An 18,339-nucleotide genomic window follows, 5' to 3' on the forward strand; every position below is an offset into this window, starting at 1 on the left:
GCGGCTGGGTGGGTACCATCCCTCCTGGGGGGCCGGGCAGAGAAGGGGGATATCACACGGGCAAGGAAGTGGTGACTTCAGTCTGAAACCCTCTGACCTGTTCTAATCAGTCTCTGGGGTTAACCCCCCCCCCCACCACCACCCAAAAGGCACCTCTGGTCAAGGTTGCCATAGCAATAATAATAAAAAACAAAGATGCCCCGAAGAAGGTTATGCTGTTCCTGACAATACAAATCTCATTGAGTAATTATTCCTCCCACTCATTGGTGCATTGGCTAATGTTTATCTGGAAGCAGACTTGGCTGGCTACTCGGGGGTAACTCCTTCAAGGAGAGCCGGCTAGTCAAACCGACAGTCAGGACCATTTTCGCTGCTATCTCTTAAGAGGGAACCTTCGCTTGGTTTTGCCTCTACTTCGTTCTAGGAGGAACAGACTGCGTCGGCATGTTTTTTACATCTATCATTGCTGCCATCAGCTGGGCATCTCTCCTCTGGATCACGTTACACTTGGAGCAGTCTTTAACAGGAGACTGTTTATATCATTCCTTGCAAAATAGTTGATAATGAGGCAAACTATGTAAGAGTCCAAAGATCAGAGCGACTGAATTAAATTCACACCAAACTCCTGCCTATAGCTGTGTTCTCTGCGATGGTTTGTTTCCCTGCTTGCAAAACAAATGTTGTATTTGGAAAGCTTTCCCTATAAGATCCTTTTGTTTCACAGAGAAAAAAACTTCTACCAACACACCGGGATGCTTTCATATGACGAATGCCATGCAAGCGCAATAAACGGGATTGCGCGTCTGCCTGGTATCTCCCGTGCCGTATACAAGCGTATGAAACACTGGCTATTTATGCAATACCTGTATTCGCTTATACAAAGGAAGGAAGGCGAAGAAGTTTAAATATTGGAAGTTTAATCTTTTAGTTGGAAAGTTTAGGGAGAAAGACAAGACACTGGTGAATTAAGGAGAACACATTTGTGCCTGGGCAATTAAAAAGCTGCTGTATGTCCTTAAGCAAACATGAGCGTTATGGATGCTACTTGGGAATGAAGATCGTCTTGAGAGTGTGTATAACACCTTGCTCCATAAAGTCCTGGTTCATGCCTGGGCTCAGTACAAATAATAAAGTGAAATCATCCTTAGATAACAGCATCATTTGCCAAAGGAGCTGTAGGTGAAGTCCTAGGCCTACAGTGGCCCAAATTAGCACCTTTCCAGTCCAGCACCATTTGCAAGCATCCTTTTAGATCCGCTCCAGCTCAGCTGGCATAAACAAGGTTAGATCAGGCAGTATAATGGGACCAACTCAAGTTTCAAAAGAGTGGGCCCTAACATAGTGAGGGAGGGCAAGCAGCTGGGAAGGTGTCTGGAAAGGAGGTAGTCTCAGGGGACTGGGGGGGGCAGCAGGAAAAGCTGCAGTGGGTAGGAGGAGTGGGAAGGAAAGCATCGCTGGGGTCAGAAAAAGTTAGCAAGAGAAGAGAAAAACGAAGCCCTGGAGTCAGGGGAGGGGACCAGGCCAGTTTGACATGGTCCCTCCAATTGGCAGCCACTGTTCTCATAATCTGATTTGGATGCTGGCATTTCTGAGTCCCCGGCAGGCATTAACAAATGACTGCTAAGTGTCCAGTGCACGTCTCCGGGTTTGTAATGCAGTTTGCGTGAAACGGGATCCTGCAGAACTTTGCCGGGCGGTTGATTTCGGTTGGGGATTTGCTTCTTCCCTAACCACGTGACAGTGACTCCAAGCAGAATTCCCAGGTGCTTCCTTTTTGTGACTCGCCTGTTTGCTTTCCTGGGCCCTTGATCCTACCAAAGGCGGCTGGTACATAGCAGGTGCAAATGCCCGTGCAGCAGAAAGCATGGTAGTTCCAGGAATCAACTGCGCAAAGCGCTTTCAGGGACTGGCCTCTCATGCCTTTCAGTCACCAATATTAATGACAGGGTGAGAGAATCTGAAAAATTAAATCTAGGAAGTCACACCGGCGAGTGACTCTAAGCAAAGGGTACATTTTAAAAGACACTCATCCGCTTCTTCAAGGTCAGACGTCTTCCCTTTAACACTCACTTCTTTGGCCTGTATTTGTTCATGTCTCTACCTATGGGTTCGTAGCTTGTATCTTCCAAATCAGCACCTGTAGATTTTGGCCTGCAGAAATGAACTGCAGGTGGGGATCAGCTTATCATTTTGCCCTGTTAACTACCCGACTGGTATCTGCAGTCAGATAGAGAAAGGTACAAGCACACCCTATTTGTGAACTCACATGCGGACAAAAAAATCAATTATTACGTCTGGAAATAGCCATTCTTCTGCTCTCAGCCCTTCCTTTTGGATTCTTTTTTGGTTTTTTTCTTTCTTTTTTTGGCTCATTCAGTCTGAGCTAAGTAAGCTCTGTTCTCTTTATAATTTTTTGCACAGCTCCCCAGGTACGTTCCTAGGAAACTGGTACCTAGAACAATCATAGACACAAATCAATTAAAACGCTTTGGGTAGGTAAAGTGATCAGAAAGCAGTCCCTTGCCCTCCCCAGTAACCTGTGCAATGAGCAAATAGAGCAGCAGACCTGGAAAACCTGTTCCTGCTTGCTCTTTAAGGCAGAGCCTTTATGGAGACAGATTGCTGTCTTTTCCAATGGACTGGGATGAGTGTTGAGAGCCCGGTCCTGTTCCCATTAAAATCAGGGGGTGTTTTGGCGTAGACTTCAATATATACAAAATCACACCCTCCTTGCACAGAATCTCGGGGGCGGAGTTCATAGAAAGGGAATTAATAATAGATCAACATTTCCACCCTGCAGAAAGATTTAAGGCATTCTTACCAATGTTTTCCTTCATTTTCCCTCTAAGCTGCCCCTTAGACACTGGCTTCAGCAAGACAGCCTGAAATGAGGGGTGTTTGACCTTCACTATTTCTAAACTGGCTGGGAGGAGGCACGACAGGGTGACACAAAGTTCACCTTCAGGACAGAGCGTATGAACTGGCAGCGCTGCCAACCTGGATACCATGTTTAGGCATTAAACCAAGGCACTTGCATACCAGGAGAGAACGCTATTTAGTGGTATATTAAGCTGCTCCCTTCTCTCCTCCTCCGTGGAACAATGGAATGGCAGCAAGTCGCGATAATTTAGGCCTATCAAAGAGATCTGTTAAAAGTGGATGGTGCTTTGTCATTAATAGGCAGTGCATTTCGCCGCACGAGACGTGTGACAGCACCAACTCGGCTTAAGATGGACAATGTAGCTATATTTTGCTAACCACAATTTATACCCTGGAAAGACTCTTTGTTTTTTTTCCATGGTGATGAGAAGTATCTGGACAGTAGTACCTAAACATCCATGTCATGCTTCAGGGAATGTTTGTGCCTTGGAGAAAATGGGTGGTCAGTTGAAATCCCGTTCTGTACAAATAATCCACATTTGGGTAATCCTATTGCAAGATGATGGCCAGGATGGTCTGCAGGACCAGACCCTTCCACATTAGGGCAACCAGCTCTCTTAGTGGAAGTGGCTGACCTGTCCCGAGTTGTAGACACTTACCACGACTGCAAAATTACCGGATTGGATTTCTGCCCCTTTGTTCCACCGACACCAAGTTAAACCGCACTGAGATGGAGGGACACAGTGGTTAGCAGGACACAGTTATAAACACCAGTGCCTGGCCAACACTGGGAGGGTGGGCTTCACGCTACCATTCTGGGAGGACTTTTGTGATCTCTTATTAATGCACAAACTGATAGGCAGTTGGTGTAAATCAGTGGGGTTTCACAGAATTCGATGGAGCCGAGCTAGTTTGCTGTGGCTGAGAATCTAGCCCAAAGGCTCCAATCCAAACCCTTCCTGCACAAAATGCATTTATCTTTAACTAGCAGCGTGGTCTCATTGAACCCCTTTCTTCCCCACACCCTTTTTTTTTTTTTACATTCAGCTGTACATCTGCATATAGCTCCCAGCTCCTCCAGAAATTAACCTTCTCTGTAACCATCATCTGGTCTGCTTTGGAGACATTCTGGGCATGTCTACATGTGCGCTTTAATGTGCAGTAGCCTATTCTACTGCACGTTAAAGGATCACATCAAAACAGTGCTAATATGCAAATGCACAGTATAAATAGGTTACTGTGCATGAGCGTCATTAAAACAGAGTGCACTTTTGCTACTGTGCATTAGGGCAGCCTAATACAAATTTATGTGTACCTCATATTAGCGGTACTAAGCGTAATGTGCAGTAGCGGAAGCACATTAATGCATGTGTAGATGCACCCTCTGTCTCTTCATAGTTGCATAGTTGGTTGGGTTGGAAGGGACCTAATCAAATCATCTAGTCCGACTCCCTGCCATGGGCAGGAAAGGATGCTGGGGTCAAATGACCCCAGGTGGTGGGGTGGGTGTCAAGCCTCCTTTTGAAGACCCCCAGGGTAGGGGCGAGCACCACTTCCCTTGGAAGTTGGTTCTAGCTCCTAGCCGCCCTGACAGTGAAGTAGTGCCTCTTGAAGTCCAGCCTGAATCTACCCTCAGTCGACTTATGGCCGTTGTTCCTTGTTACCCCCCGGCAGTGCTCGGGGGAACAGGGTCTCTCCCATTGCCTGCTGGTCCGCCTTGGCAAGTTTATAGGGGGCCACCAGATCCCCTCTCAGCCTTCTCTTGTGGAGGCTGAACAGGTTCAGGTCCTGTAGCCTCTCCTCGTAGGGCCTGCCCTGCTGCCCCTGGATCATGCAAGTGGCCTCCTCTGGACCCTCTCCGTGTTGTCCACATCCCTCCTGAAGTGGGGCGCCCAGAACTGGACACAGTACTCCAGCTGCGGCCTGACCGGTGCCGCATAGAGGGGGAGGATCACCTCCTTGGACCTGCTTGAGATGCATCTGTGGATACATGAAAAAGTGCGGTTAGCCTTCCTGACTGGCTAGATTATATTTTGAGTTTTAAAAAAAAACACAAGCAAGGCTAAAGGAGTCAAAACATATTGTGTCATTAGTCCTATAGTTATCATAGTTAAATGTATGTTTCTTATTCAGAGCCGTAAAACAAAATTCGGCTTCTTGAGCATCTTGACAAGGCCTCCAACATTTCACTGTCAGTCATTTTTACACCTGAGTTAATGTTACTACACCTGAATTAAGACTTTATTTAGAGCTGAGAAGTCTGCAGGTCTGTGAAACACAAGAGAGAGGTTACCAGGAATGGCTAACAGACAATAATGTTGCAGAAGAAAGGAGAGTTTAAATAGTGGAACATCAAGACCATTACAAAAGGAAAGAGGGCCCTTAGCACCTGTGAAGTGGAGAGAGATTAGCAGGAATCGGGGATAATAAGCAGTGCGGTCAAATGACTCTCAGTGCTGCCTGAATAGAAATGCTGCTCCTCCTCCCAGGGAGTTGGTTTTAAAGTTTGGGTGAAGCATGAATCAAAGGGGAGGAGGGTGCAATTGCACCACTGCAAGCCCCGCTTCCCTCCCCCACCTCGGATTTGCCCCTGGGCCTTTGCACTCTCTAGACTACCCACACTTCCATTTTGCAGAGAACTGAATATTCTTGCTGAGTGCTGTTTCTCTCCTTGCTCCCCTGCTCAGGGGGTGGAAGGTACCTGTCAATTAAGTAAGCAGGAGCATGGTTGAAATGTGAGCTATAAAAAGGGAGAGAGATGCTCTTACTCTGACTTTCCCCAAAAATGGATTCTGTATTTTGTGCAAAAGATAAGCCACAGCAGGATCCTGTGGGTTCTGTACAACGCTGCATTCGTTTGCCTTTAAATGGCTGATATTTAGCTAGAGGATCCTGCCTTCAGTATTAGCTACTTGAACTGCCTTCCTATTGGAAATCAATGCACAGTGCTGTGTAAAAACCAATGCTAGAGGATATGGCCCTTTAAGCATTGTCTGTATTTAACTGTAGTATGCTCTTTCATGCAGCTGAGTGCTTTTCAGAAATAGCAAGTCATTCTGGAAAGGGAGAGAATGATAAATAATGCTGCTGTTCATGCAACTTGAGTTCTTGCATGGCACTGAAGGAGGCAAGTAAAGTGATAACTCTGCAAGGTAGAGGGGAAGAAGTCTAAGAGCAAAGATGTGATGAAAGCTAAGATGCTAGTCATCTTGAGCTAAAAGAGAAAGTGATCTTCAAAGAGAAAAGTTAAGGTATCAAGAAGAAAGCAAAGAGACAAGGGTTAAAGGGAAAAAAAAACCCTGCTCTGTATTTCTGCCAACCACCTAGGACAGTGGTGGGCAATTATTTGGGCTGTTGAGCCACCTAATGAGTTTGGGTGGCCTGTCAAGGGCGGCACCTGTCTCTTCCCCCACCCCACCCCATCCTCTCCTGGGGCTGTGATGAGCGTAAAAGCCTGAACCCTCAACTTTTACCGCACCCCACCTTCTGCCCACCCAGAGTCCACCCTCCTGTATCTTTAGCGTACCCTGTCTGGACTTAGCACCTACCAGCCATGTCTGCAGCTGCCCAAAACATGGTCATAGCTGCGGGCTATGACCAACACAGAAGCCTGAGCCTGCCTGCAGCTGTAGCTCACCCTGCCCCTCCACCCTGCACTCCTGAAGCCCTGACGCAGCCACATTTGGATAGCTATGGATGCAACAGGTTTACGCTTCCATGCTGGTGGCAGCCCCAGTCCAGAGAGAGAGTGCCTGGCATGCTGGACGCAGCCCCGGCTGCCCAGCACCACATGGCTACCAGAGCCTCTGCCTGCCCACAGGCTGGATCTGTTCATTTGGCAGGCACCCACCCACAGGCCATATTTTGCCCACCTCTGACCTAGGACCACATCCTTATTCTGGCTGTGTGTCCATACAGGGGAGTTAAGGGACATAAAGCCCCTTCGTTTCCTGCATTAGTTGCCCGCGGTGCAATAGAAGGAAGAAGCACGAGGAGTTTGCCAGTTCTCAGACCATGTGCAATGTCAGTCGGTGAGGTGCACAGAGCTGTAGGGCTGGCCAGCAGAGCTGAGGCTGCGCAGAGCAGGAAGTATGACACACCTGGGAAGAAAGTGTCACTACTTACTTTCCCAATGGAGCATGCAAGAAGCAGGGGGCGCATCTACACGTGACGCTGCGTTGCTGTAGCAACATGCTATAGCAAAGTAGCATCCGCAGGCAAAAACTGTGATGCTGCAGCTACGTCGCCATAGCAACTCCCCCGTAGCAACTATGTCACACTCCCCTGTTATAGCGCATCACTACGGAGACATGCTGCCTAAAAATAACCGTACATGGCACAGTACGGGTTGTTACTGCGCTGTCTTTTGGAACTTGCAAAAGGAAACGTACTAAATGACGGTGCAGTAACAGTGACGCCATAGCGGCACGGGTGGCCTTGCCCAGGGGGAAAACCCTTAAATCACACTCTGTTTCTAGGGCAGCAGCACACATGTGATCCCTTCCTATGGCTGGATTGCAAGGTGCTCTAACCTAGTTTTTAATCTGTAGACACCTATGTTGTCCTGCTTGTATATGAAATGTCTCAGCGCTTTGAGGTGACGAGCCATTAATTGTGATGCACACCAGTTTTATTGGTATGATATCTGCAACGGGAAAATGACAGCATAGTATTAACCTTCTTTTCCCCTCCATCAGTCAGAAAGGGAGTTGAATGCAGTCCTATTGCTCCCTTGGTTTCTATGGTCAGGTATTCTGCCATGACACTTTGGCTTGTATCGGCAGCGCCTGTGGGATTCCAAAACGGTCTCCTGTCCACGTTCTAGCCAGGCCCAGTGTTGCTTAACTTCCAAAAATCAGACAAGTTCAGGCGCATTCAGTCCAGCACCTCTGCATAGCATCCTGTTATGTGCTCCAAAAGATGCCCAATAGCAAAATCTCCTGGGCTTATTCTTCTTTCCCATGACCTCACTGCCATTAGCCCAAGTTTACCCCAGCACAAGCAAGGAGCCCTTGGTTATCTGTCCTACAGTGTCAGAATCCCTCTCAATATTTTGCCTAGAACAGGGAGAGAGCAGAGAATATTTAGAGGTCTACTTCTAAGCCCGTTAACTTCATTTGTACCCTTCATGCATGTAACTCTCATTAAGGTAAACAGGAACGACATGTGGTGAGTTGATGGAGCAATAGACACCCTACTAAATACTGCAGTCATGTGAGCCATATGCACCTTTCCTGGGACATCATGCCAAACTGCAGATGGTTTTTACATTGGGCCTTATATTAACACAAGGTAGGCCGTCTCTCCCTGCATCTCCTGCATTAATGGTCATATGGTACATAACGGTGAGTGTAGTTTGTGAAGCTAAATACTGTGAGCAACAGACCAGCTACCACGTGTACCAATTGCAGCTGACTAGCTGCACATCGGTTCAGTTTATAGCTCCCATTCTTCTCTTCCACTCATTTCCCATTCTGTTTCTTCCTTTTTGTTACCTTCTCTCAAAGCATTTTTAAATTTGTCCGTCATCATTTGTCTTCCTTGCTCACCACTCCCAAATTTTGATAAACCTATTTGTCTTCTCTGCCGTTTTCTCCACCTCTTTCCGGCCTCAGTTCATTCCTGTGAGTGCCATTTGAGTTGAAGCCTGCCAACTCAAACAACTCCAGTATACCCAACAGCACTTGGCGGAAACCAGTAGCTGCATGTCTGTTCTGGATTCCTAGAGTGAAATGAGATCTGCTCATTGGAAACCAATCTTACCTGCTTCTCTTTTCTCAGAGATGCCAGTCAACCATCAGCTCTGGTCATGCCAATCTTTTGACAACCAACTTGACCATTCAGCTTCCTAATGAATGCTGTTCAGCTCAAGAGCTTTCACCCGTGGTATTTGTGTCGAATCCTGGGGATCAAATGGGAGGACTGCTGGACCAGCGCAAGCATCCTCCATGAGGCTGCATCCCCCAGCATTGAAGCCTTGCTCTTGAGAAATCAACTCCAATAGACAGACCACTGCATCCGGCTGTCCAAGAACCACCTCCCTTGCCAGATCCTCTTTTCACATCTCTCCGTTGGCCAACGGTCAAAGGGCGGCCAAGGGAAACGGTACAAAGACACACTCAGTGTCACCCTCAAACATGGAGACAATGACACCAACGGCAGGCAGGAACAAACTACTGACCGTTCAGTGTGGTGCCACCTTGTCCACCAAGGCCGCACCACTTCGAGGCCCAACGGCTCGTTGCTGAGGTAGAACGGCAACAGTGGAGGAAGGAGAAGGAGACCAACCCAGGGCTGCAAATCCCACTCCCCCACGCAACGACATGCCTCCATTGCTGAAGAACGTGTGTTTCCAGAATTGGGCTCCTCAGTCACCTGAGGACCCACCAAGCCTGATGGACGTCATCCTTGACGCCGAGAGACTGCTGACGACGGATGCTGTTCAGAAGTGCTACTGTGACACTGTGGGAAGAGGGGCAAAACTAAATCTGCTGTTATAGGCTGGCAGCCAAATCCCTTACTCGTGGCTTTGATCACTTGCCTCTTGACTCTTATGGTGTCATGTCCTCCTGTGGTCTCCTGATTCCCTGAAGGAGAGGGCAACAAAATGTTCAGCTCAAAGTCAGTCCCCAGCGTAGCTCCGCTTCAGAAAGGATGTTAATCACATGCCTGATGTCAGGCATATGAATAGGTCTATTGACTTCAGTGGGGTGAGACTAGTCCTGTTCCTAAAATGAGGCATATGTTTAAGTACCTGGCTCAGCTGGGACCTGTATTATCACACCCCCTGAATGTCACTCTCACTATCTCACAATCACATTTACCCTCACAGTTTACATTTACCTAACAGTTACCCTCCAGGTTTCCAAACGTGTGTGTGAACTCTCTCTAGCCTGTCTCTGAACTCATAACCACATATTCCCCAGTTGCTCACTGTATTCCCCCAGATCTGGGTCTCGCCCTGCAGTGGGGAGTTTGCTATTTCACTTCTGCTTTCCATCTCGTTCTAAGTCCCTGAGTCATCCCCTCACTCTCTTGCTAGGACAGGCTCCCCATATCACTTCTTGTTGGGGTTTTTTTTTATATATTGTGATTTCATAACTCAGAAGTGGCTGCAAATTTCATTTGTAAAGCCATTACTTCACAACAGGGCCTCATCACTTTCGGCAGAGAAAAGATAAAGTAAAATGGTTGAGATGAGGGACCAGATGGCTCGAGAGACTGGTAATAAGATAGAGAGTCTTGTCCCTCTACGTCACTGCTTCAAAAAGCAGCTCTGCTCTGCAGCGAACTCTGTGGTCTCGATCCAATTTCTAGTGTACATGTGTTAATGGCAGAAAAACCACCCCTATAAAATAACACCTGTTTTGGGCTGAGGGGCCAAAGACTAAAGGTCACAAATTCCCTGCTCAGCCCTAGTGGTGGTCTCCCCAAAGACCACCGAAGAGCAGTACCAGGGTAGAGCTCATGGGCAGAGGCGATGTGGAGACAGACATTCACAGTGCCACTGTCTATTCTGTGCATGCTCTGTGGTAGGGGAAATTCAATTTTCCAGTGCTGTCAGGCTGGCCAGCTTCTGCATTTCACTTTTTTCCAAGTTAACCTTCTCAGCCATTTTTTGAAGCAGGCCAGCAGCTAATTCTCATTCCGGCTGTACATCTACGTCCTCCAAGGATACGTCCCCATGAGTGCACACACGTGGTGCCCCGCTTTTTTCTGGTGTGGTTTTTTTTTTTTAACACTGGGATCTCCCAGTGTCAAAAAATAAACGCACCAGGAAAAGGCTGAGCAGTGCACATGGCTGCAGCGTGTGCTGCCTGAAACCAGAGCCCAGTCAGCCAAAGGCAGGCTCCAGCTGTCAGCCAGCCTCTGCATGCCTGGATCGCTGCCACTGTAGCCCCAGGAGGCCCCCAGGATCCCAGGTAAAACTGCTGGGGCCAACCCAGGTGCCCAGACCCCACCCAGGGCAACTTGCCATGCACCAGAGTGTGTATGCAGGGGTGTTCTCCACGGACAACTAGCAGCGGCACAAATATGGACCACTGCTATTTGTCCCCAGGGATATGCACATTCCCACTCGTGGGGATGCGCCCCAAGGAACTAACTTTGATCCCACTGAAACCAGTGTAAGGGCCTGCTTAAAGCCCTACTGACATCTATGTAGAGCCTTTCCATTGACTTTGATAGGTTTGCAGCGGCCTAAATTCCACTGAAGTCGGTGGAGTTACCCTACCATAAAACAAGCGCGTGGTGAGAATTTGCCCCTGTGTTCAGGATCAGAGGCAGCAGTGGATCCAAAGTTACAACTTACAGAGGTAAATCCTCACTCCCATAGAAGGTTTGTCTTTCTGAGCTCAGTAAATTAGCTGTGACTTGAGAAGGAAGATCCAGACATGAGTGAAAGGTCTCCATTAAACGGGTGACTAAAACATCTGTCATAGTCAATGCAAAACTGGAAACTTGGACTTCACCCTGAGGCTTGGCTTATTAAGTTTCTTTGTGTCAGCCGTACAGGATGTAACATCTCTCATCATGGAGGGTCCCTGCAGCACATAGGTACAGCTGAACACAAGGGCTTGTCAGTGATTTCCTCATTCAGTTCCTTAGCTGCCATTGCTCTTCCTTGAAGAATCAAGTCATATCCATTAACTCTTCCCATCACATTTTCCCCAGTCTTTCCCATTCCTTAAAGCGCTGTGCCTCATAGTGATCTCTTCTGCTGAGGAGTTGTCTTTTTGATGGAAGACTTGAAGGACTTGCTAGAAAGCCACCCCGGTGCTCTCTTACCCTCCTAAGGGCCATGTCTGCTCCTTGAGCTAGGAAGGCCAGATCAGATAACCTATTACCTTTGGGAGCATGCACAAATTCCTGTTACAGGTCCATTTCCTTCCCTTTGCGTTGCTCTTGATGCCCAAACAGGTTCCCTTAGCTCGATAACAGCCGTTACATACCCGCAGTTCCTTTTATTGCCTGAGAGTGTGTTCATGCCATCTATCATGTGAGAGCTTCAGATTGGGAGTTCTGCTCTTAGGAATTGTGCTGGGTTTATATGCATGTACCGGGCTGTGACTCCAAGCTGCCCTCGAGGTTACATCCACTCAGCGCTGCCCACACTTGCACAAAGTTAAATGAAACTTGAAGAAAATTTCTGCAAGGCAAAATGTCCTCCTCTCCGAGGCAGCTCTACAAGGGTGTGGGTTCCCAAAAACACCTTCAGGGCCTGGAAACAGACCCAAATAATTCAGCTTCATCCTCCCAGCCCAAGAGAGATCCGTGAACAAGCAGCTCACTTCCTTTGTGTCTCCTATCGTGAGGAAAGAGATACAGTATTTGCTGCCTCTCCGAGAACTCAACAGAAAGGGGGTCCCTGTTCTGCTCTCTATTATATTATAAAACCTGTGGGTCCCAGGCATTCACTGTTATCCTGGGACCACTTCTCCACTTCTTCTCCTGCTCATATTGTCTTTGTCAGTCTCCAAGTCCAGACTACCAAACAGAGAACAGGGCAGACTGGCTCACAAGTCTTCTTTTTCTGGTCTTGGAGCCAATATAACCTTTTGTAATCCCCTTTCCTTCTTTTGTGTGTGTGTACAGGTGTGTATATCTATAGATATAGGTAGATAGGTTTATATCTATCTATCTATCTATCTATATATATGCACATGCATATAGTGATGCATTCTTGCAATGAGAGTTGCATGGAAATCTGCATAAATGTATACCTATACATATATGTATACCTGTTTCATGTGTGTATGCACACACCTGTGTAGGTAAAGACATCATTTGCACTTGCCTTCACTTGATTTAGTATCCATCACATTGAAAGTTCAGCAAGTTTACTTGATCTCACTCTCCATCATTCATTCAGAACAAAGATAAGGGTTTTCATATGACCCCTGCCTCCTACCATCTCCCCAGCAGGCTGCACAGTTAACTTTTCTCTCCTGCTTAGTTTTCTATTTTAAACCCTATATTTTTATCGTTCCCATGTCCTGCCCTCAATTCTGAAAAATCAGACTTCCAGCTGCAGGCAAGGCTTTCTACAAGATCCAAATAAATTGTGTCACAAGTGCTGGTGTTATCAGCCTTTCCTATAGCTTCCATGTTTTGGCAGTTATTTTTGGATGATCCAGTCGCTTAAAGTGAGGCACAGCAAAGCAATGGTTAAAGAGCACTGTAGATCTCGTTTAAAAGCCTTCTAGACAGGTCCAGTTTTAGAAAGTTTTTAAGTGCTATTTTTTCTGTAGGGAAGGAGTAGAGATTTTTTTTAAGTGTTGTGAGAACAGGAATGTTTCTTTTTTAGCCAATTCCACATATTTTTGTTATAGGAGAAGATGTGGTCTGAGGGTTTTAGCAGAGGCTAAAACAGGGGAGGACTGGCTCTATTTTGGTAGTGTATCAAGTGCATAGGAAATAATCAAAAATGCTACATAAAAATGAGTTTAACAGCAGCTCGAGGGAAAGGCAGCTCCACAGCAAACACACTCATTACCTGAGCTGCTCTGAGTGGCAGGCGGCTGGGTGTAGATACACCAGTCTGATCCACATTATCTTGCTGGATGGAACGCATGCCTTTAATCGCGTTCTCCTGGGGACACAGCTTCCATTTGCAAATTTTTCTAACATTAAAAATGCAAAAGTTTTTGGCTCCTCCAGGTTGCTGCTGTACTGCTCACAACATCATACCATGTATCCTGTGTCACAGGTCAGCAGACCTGGCGCACATGGGACTCAGTTGGGGCTTGATCACAAGCCCTACAGAAGAGGCTGCCTGTGGCTGGCACTGTCTGTGTAGCAGGGTAAGTTCCCCTTGCTCCAGAAGAGAAGGAATCAGAACAGACTTTATCTAGCACAGATTCAAGCATGTCTTTACTTGGTCTGCTGTTTTGGCTGGAGCAGTGAGGTAGAGTTACTCTACTCCAGTCATTCCCAGTCACTCCACTTGCTAAGTCATTTTCTGCTTTCACCCCTTGCCCTGCTACCAACAGCACAGACCTCAAACCTGACCTGCTGGTGTGGCTACGGAGGCCAGCTGACAATCCCCACTCTCCTCCTCCAACAGCAATGAAGGTGGGATGGGAGACAACAGCAATTAAAACCAGTGGCCAGAAACCTTGCGACTGATCCATCAAACAGAAGGCAGAGTAGATTTGCACCTCATGGTCTAACCAAAGTTGATAGATGTATATAGCACAAGTTTTCACGGGCTGAAGTTCACTTTGCCAGATCCCCTGATCGAGCCAACCCAGAGGTTTATGTTTTGCCATGGTAGAAGTATAGTCCCTGCTTCCTGCGAATATTCTGCTGCTTCTTCCCCTTAGTTAGGGGGATCTATTCACTGAGCAGTGCAAGTATTGCCCCGCTCCTGCACAACTGGAGTCAGAGGTGCAACTGGGCAGGTCTGTGCCCAGGGAGGCAGTAGCTGCCAGCCTTGGTGACCTCTCCAGCAGAACAGCGGCTGCTAATTTTGTGCCCCCCACCACATCGGTGCTCAGGGCTGGTGGCCTGGTCATCCCCTCGTTGGCTTAGTTATGCTAATGGTGGGAGCGTTCCTGTTGAACAGCGCATTGAGATGCTCTGGCGTAGCTTTACTTTGTGATCCCTCCTTTTGACTCATTATATGCTGTGTAATAGTCTACAAAGCACCCAGTGATTCTGGTGAAAGCTAATTGGGAAATGTATTGTATTTTCGAATCACGTGTTTTTAACAAAGATTGTAGAGTCATAGAGAAGTCAGGCTGCAAGGGACCTCCACAGGTCATCTAGTCCAACCCCGTGCCAGAGGTTGGCATCCAATCATAGTCTAAACTCTACATAAGACTACCCTCAACCCTGACACAACATAGACCTACCATCCTAACTTGCCCACAGATAAACCAGGGAAAGCACAGCAGCCAATGTCCTACTTCTATAAAATGTTTTCAATATACACTCAAGAGGTCCCAGGTAGAGGGACCCCCACTACAGAGGAAGACAAAACCCCCACTGTCCATACCAATCTACCATGGGGTAAAATTCATTCCTGGCCCCAAATATGGTGATCAGTCTGACCCTAAGCAGAGAGGCAAGACTCTCTAGCCAGGAACCTCTGGCTTTGCTCCTAGCAGGAGAATTGGTACACCCCAGTTGAAGTCCGCGGCGTAGCCGTAGCCAACACCCAGTGTATCTGAGGCGGCTTAAAAGCACCCTGACACATATAGAAGAAAAAAAGGGCAGGGAGCAAAAAGCAAAGCCCGGGAGCATGGGAAATACCCATGATCGAAAATAGGCATAGCTACGCCTAGTAGTCACCCCCCAACAGTGGCTGTCCACTCTCCTCTGGAACACCTCCAGTGATGGAGAGTCCGTCCACAACGTCCCTAGGCAGTCTGCTCCACTGCCTGTTCTCACAAGGAAGAAGCATATCCAGCTAGCCAATCTAAATTTACTTTGCTGCAACTTCAAGCCACTGGTCTGCATCCTCCTCTCTGCAGCAGGAGAGAAAAGTTGCTTTCCCTCTTCCTTATGGCAACCCTTCAAGTATTTGAGTACCCTCTTAAGCGCTTTTTCTGCAAACAGAACATACCTAGCTCCTTCAGCCTCTCCTCCTATGACTTGCCTTCCAAGTCCTTAATCATCTTTGTTGCCTCCTCTGGACCCTCTCTAACTTCTCTACATCCTTTTAAAAATGTGGAGCTCAGAGCTGCACACTGTACTTCAGATGAGGCCTAACCAGGGCCAAGTAGAGAGGCACTATCACTTTCCATGTCTTTCTATGACTCTATTGATGCAGCCCAAATCCACGTTTGCCTTTTGTGTGGCTGCATTACACTGCAGGCTCATAGACTCCCAAATCTTTTTCCATAGAGCTCCCATCCAGCCAGGCATCCCCCATTTTGTATCTGTGCTTTTGATTATTCCTCCCAGGATGCAGCAGCTTGCAGTTGTCCTCGTCGAACGGCATCCTGTTAGCTGTAGCCCAATTTTCCAATCTGTCGATATCCTTCTGAATTGTGCTCGCATCCTCCAATGTGTTCACAGTCCTTCTCAGTTAAATGTCATCTGTAAACTTGCTCAAGAAGCTCTTTATGCCAGCGTGCAGCCCATTAATAAGCGCGTTGAACAGCACCGGGCCCAGGACAGACCCCTGTGGGACTCCACTCAAAACCTCCTGCCATTCTGACAAGGACCCATTAATAATTACCCTTTGTTTACAGCCATTGGGCCAGTTTCTCCAATTTGTTCATGGGAAGGTCATGTGGGGCTTGTCAAAAGCCTTGCTGAAGTCCAAATTCTTTATATCCACAGCATTCTCTTCATCCATCCAAGCAGTTATTTTGTCAAAAAAGGATATCAGGTTTGTTTAACATGATTTGTTTTTCATAAATCCATTCTGGCTGCTTGTGATCAGCTGTTCCTCTTCCAGCTGATTGCAAATGGCTCCACCACTCTCCCTGCTGCCTTGGCTGAGCCCCGTGACCTGCGATGCTGGCTTCACTGCACAGGACACGGGCATGTGAGCCCTGTGTGCTGGAGCCAGCTGGGGGGCTCCGCCTGCTGCTGCTGATGGTGGCAGGGGCTCTACTCAATGGAAGGGGTGCTTGTATGGGGGGCCCACACACACCTCAGCATACACACGCACCTACACCCATCAACACAGACATACCCAGCTACCCTCCCACTCCACACACCCCACAACCCCCCACACATCCACAGCACCCCAGAAACCCCATACCCCCACACCCCCACATCCACACACCCCACCTACTCCTCCACACCCCACTTACACACACACTGCCACATCCTCCCCCACACCCCATATACACACACACCCACAGCCCCCACAATCCCCATTCCTACCCACCCACACCCACAAAACCCCACACATACCCCCATCCTCCCCCATACCACACATACCCAGATACCCACAGCCCCCCACAAACCCAATACCCACTCACCCATACCCCTGCCACACACCCTTCTACACCTCCCCCACAATATACAAGAGTAAGACTTCATTTTGAGCTATTATGCAATCACCTCTATACATTGGCGATGTATAGAGGGTGCACACGGGTGCACATGCATCCCCTGAGCATGGCAGTGCACCCCCTATGAAAAGGCGCTGTAGGCAGTTGCTGCTCACCACCTCCCCGCTTGCTGCCAACACTGCCAGTAGTGTCTAAGTGCAGTCAGTGATTGCCATTGGCTGCTGCCAACACTGCTGGAGCTCACTGCTCACCACTGCCGCATTGCCACTGCCATTGCTGCTGCACTCCCACCCCCACCAGCACCGCTGTGCCCCCTGAGCCCTCAGAGGCTCGCGTCATTCATGGCTCTTTATACACTACATGAACACACAAATCAGGAGAAAAATATTTTTTGAAATAAAATTAAAATATGACATTGTAGATGTTTGATTTTTAGTATATAATTTAGTTTTTTTCAGGTTCCAAGATGGCAACCCCTCCCCCTCCCAAAAGGAGTATTTCTGGGGGGCAAGGGGAGGAACTTACAGTTGCAAAGGTCAGGGGTTAGGGGTGGGATTCCAATCCCAAAACAGCGACCAGGGTGTGGGGCACCTGTAAAGGGGCAGGACTACCCTTGATGCCCTTGACAGCTCACCCAAACTTGTTAAGCAGCCCTCCAGCCAAAATAATTGCCCACCTCTGCCTGAAATGCTCCCAGCCCTCCTGGACACACCTTTATCCTTCAATCTATCTTCCCATGACACCGTGCCTATTTAGCTCCTTGAGTTGGATGAAATCTGCCTTTATGAAATCTAGTGTCCTAATTTTGCTGACCTCATACTTTCTCTGACTCAGGATCTGGAATTCTAGCATATCGTGATCACCTCCTCCCAAGTTACTCATCACTTCCACATCCTCCACCAGTTCTTCCCTGTTGGTCAGGATGAGATTCAAGATAGACAATCCCTTGTTGTATCCTCCACTTTCTGGAAGAGAAAGTTGTCTTCCGCACAAGTTAAGAACTGGCTGGACATTTTACATTTGGCTGAAAAATTTTTGCCTGGAAAATTGAAGCCTCCCATCAGTACCATCCATGAGTGACTGGTGCCTCCTGAATCTCGGGGGGGCACCCGCGGAAGTCCCAGATGGCGGCAGCCCTGTCGAGGGGGGGCAAGAGCCCTGCTGACAATATCAGTGTCGGCCGTCCGGGGGGGTACTGACCCAATCGAGGGAGGCGTGTGCACCCCCATGCACCCTCTACCAGTTGCCTGTGGTACCATCCCATAGTTTTTGGATTGATTTTTCACCTGCTTGAAGAGTGACTTCCTGATTAGGTGGCCTATAATAAGCCTCTGCCATTGTACTGGTGTCATGTCTTTCTCCTTTCATCTTCACCCAAATGCAGTCTGCATTGCTGTCGTCTGCCTCCTGAACTAGGGAACGAGTGTATGTGTTTTTGACATACACCACCGCCTTTTCTCCCAACCCTGTCCTGTCCCACCAGGTC

At 48.0% G+C, this 18,339-nt stretch overlaps 1 long non-coding RNA gene across 4 annotated transcripts in view; it reads left to right on the plus strand.

Annotated features, from left to right (window-relative positions):
• LOC149854984 (uncharacterized) overlaps nt 1-18,339 on the plus strand; it is a 50,075-nt gene that overhangs the window by 9,622 nt on the left and 22,114 nt on the right. The gene's annotated exons all lie outside the window — the stretch shown is intronic.

This window comes from Crocodylus siamensis, chromosome 12 (assembly GCF_052110815.1).
Source record: "Crocodylus siamensis isolate JL-2025a chromosome 12, ASM5211081v1, whole genome shotgun sequence".
NCBI lineage: Eukaryota > Metazoa > Chordata > Crocodylia > Crocodylidae > Crocodylus > Crocodylus siamensis.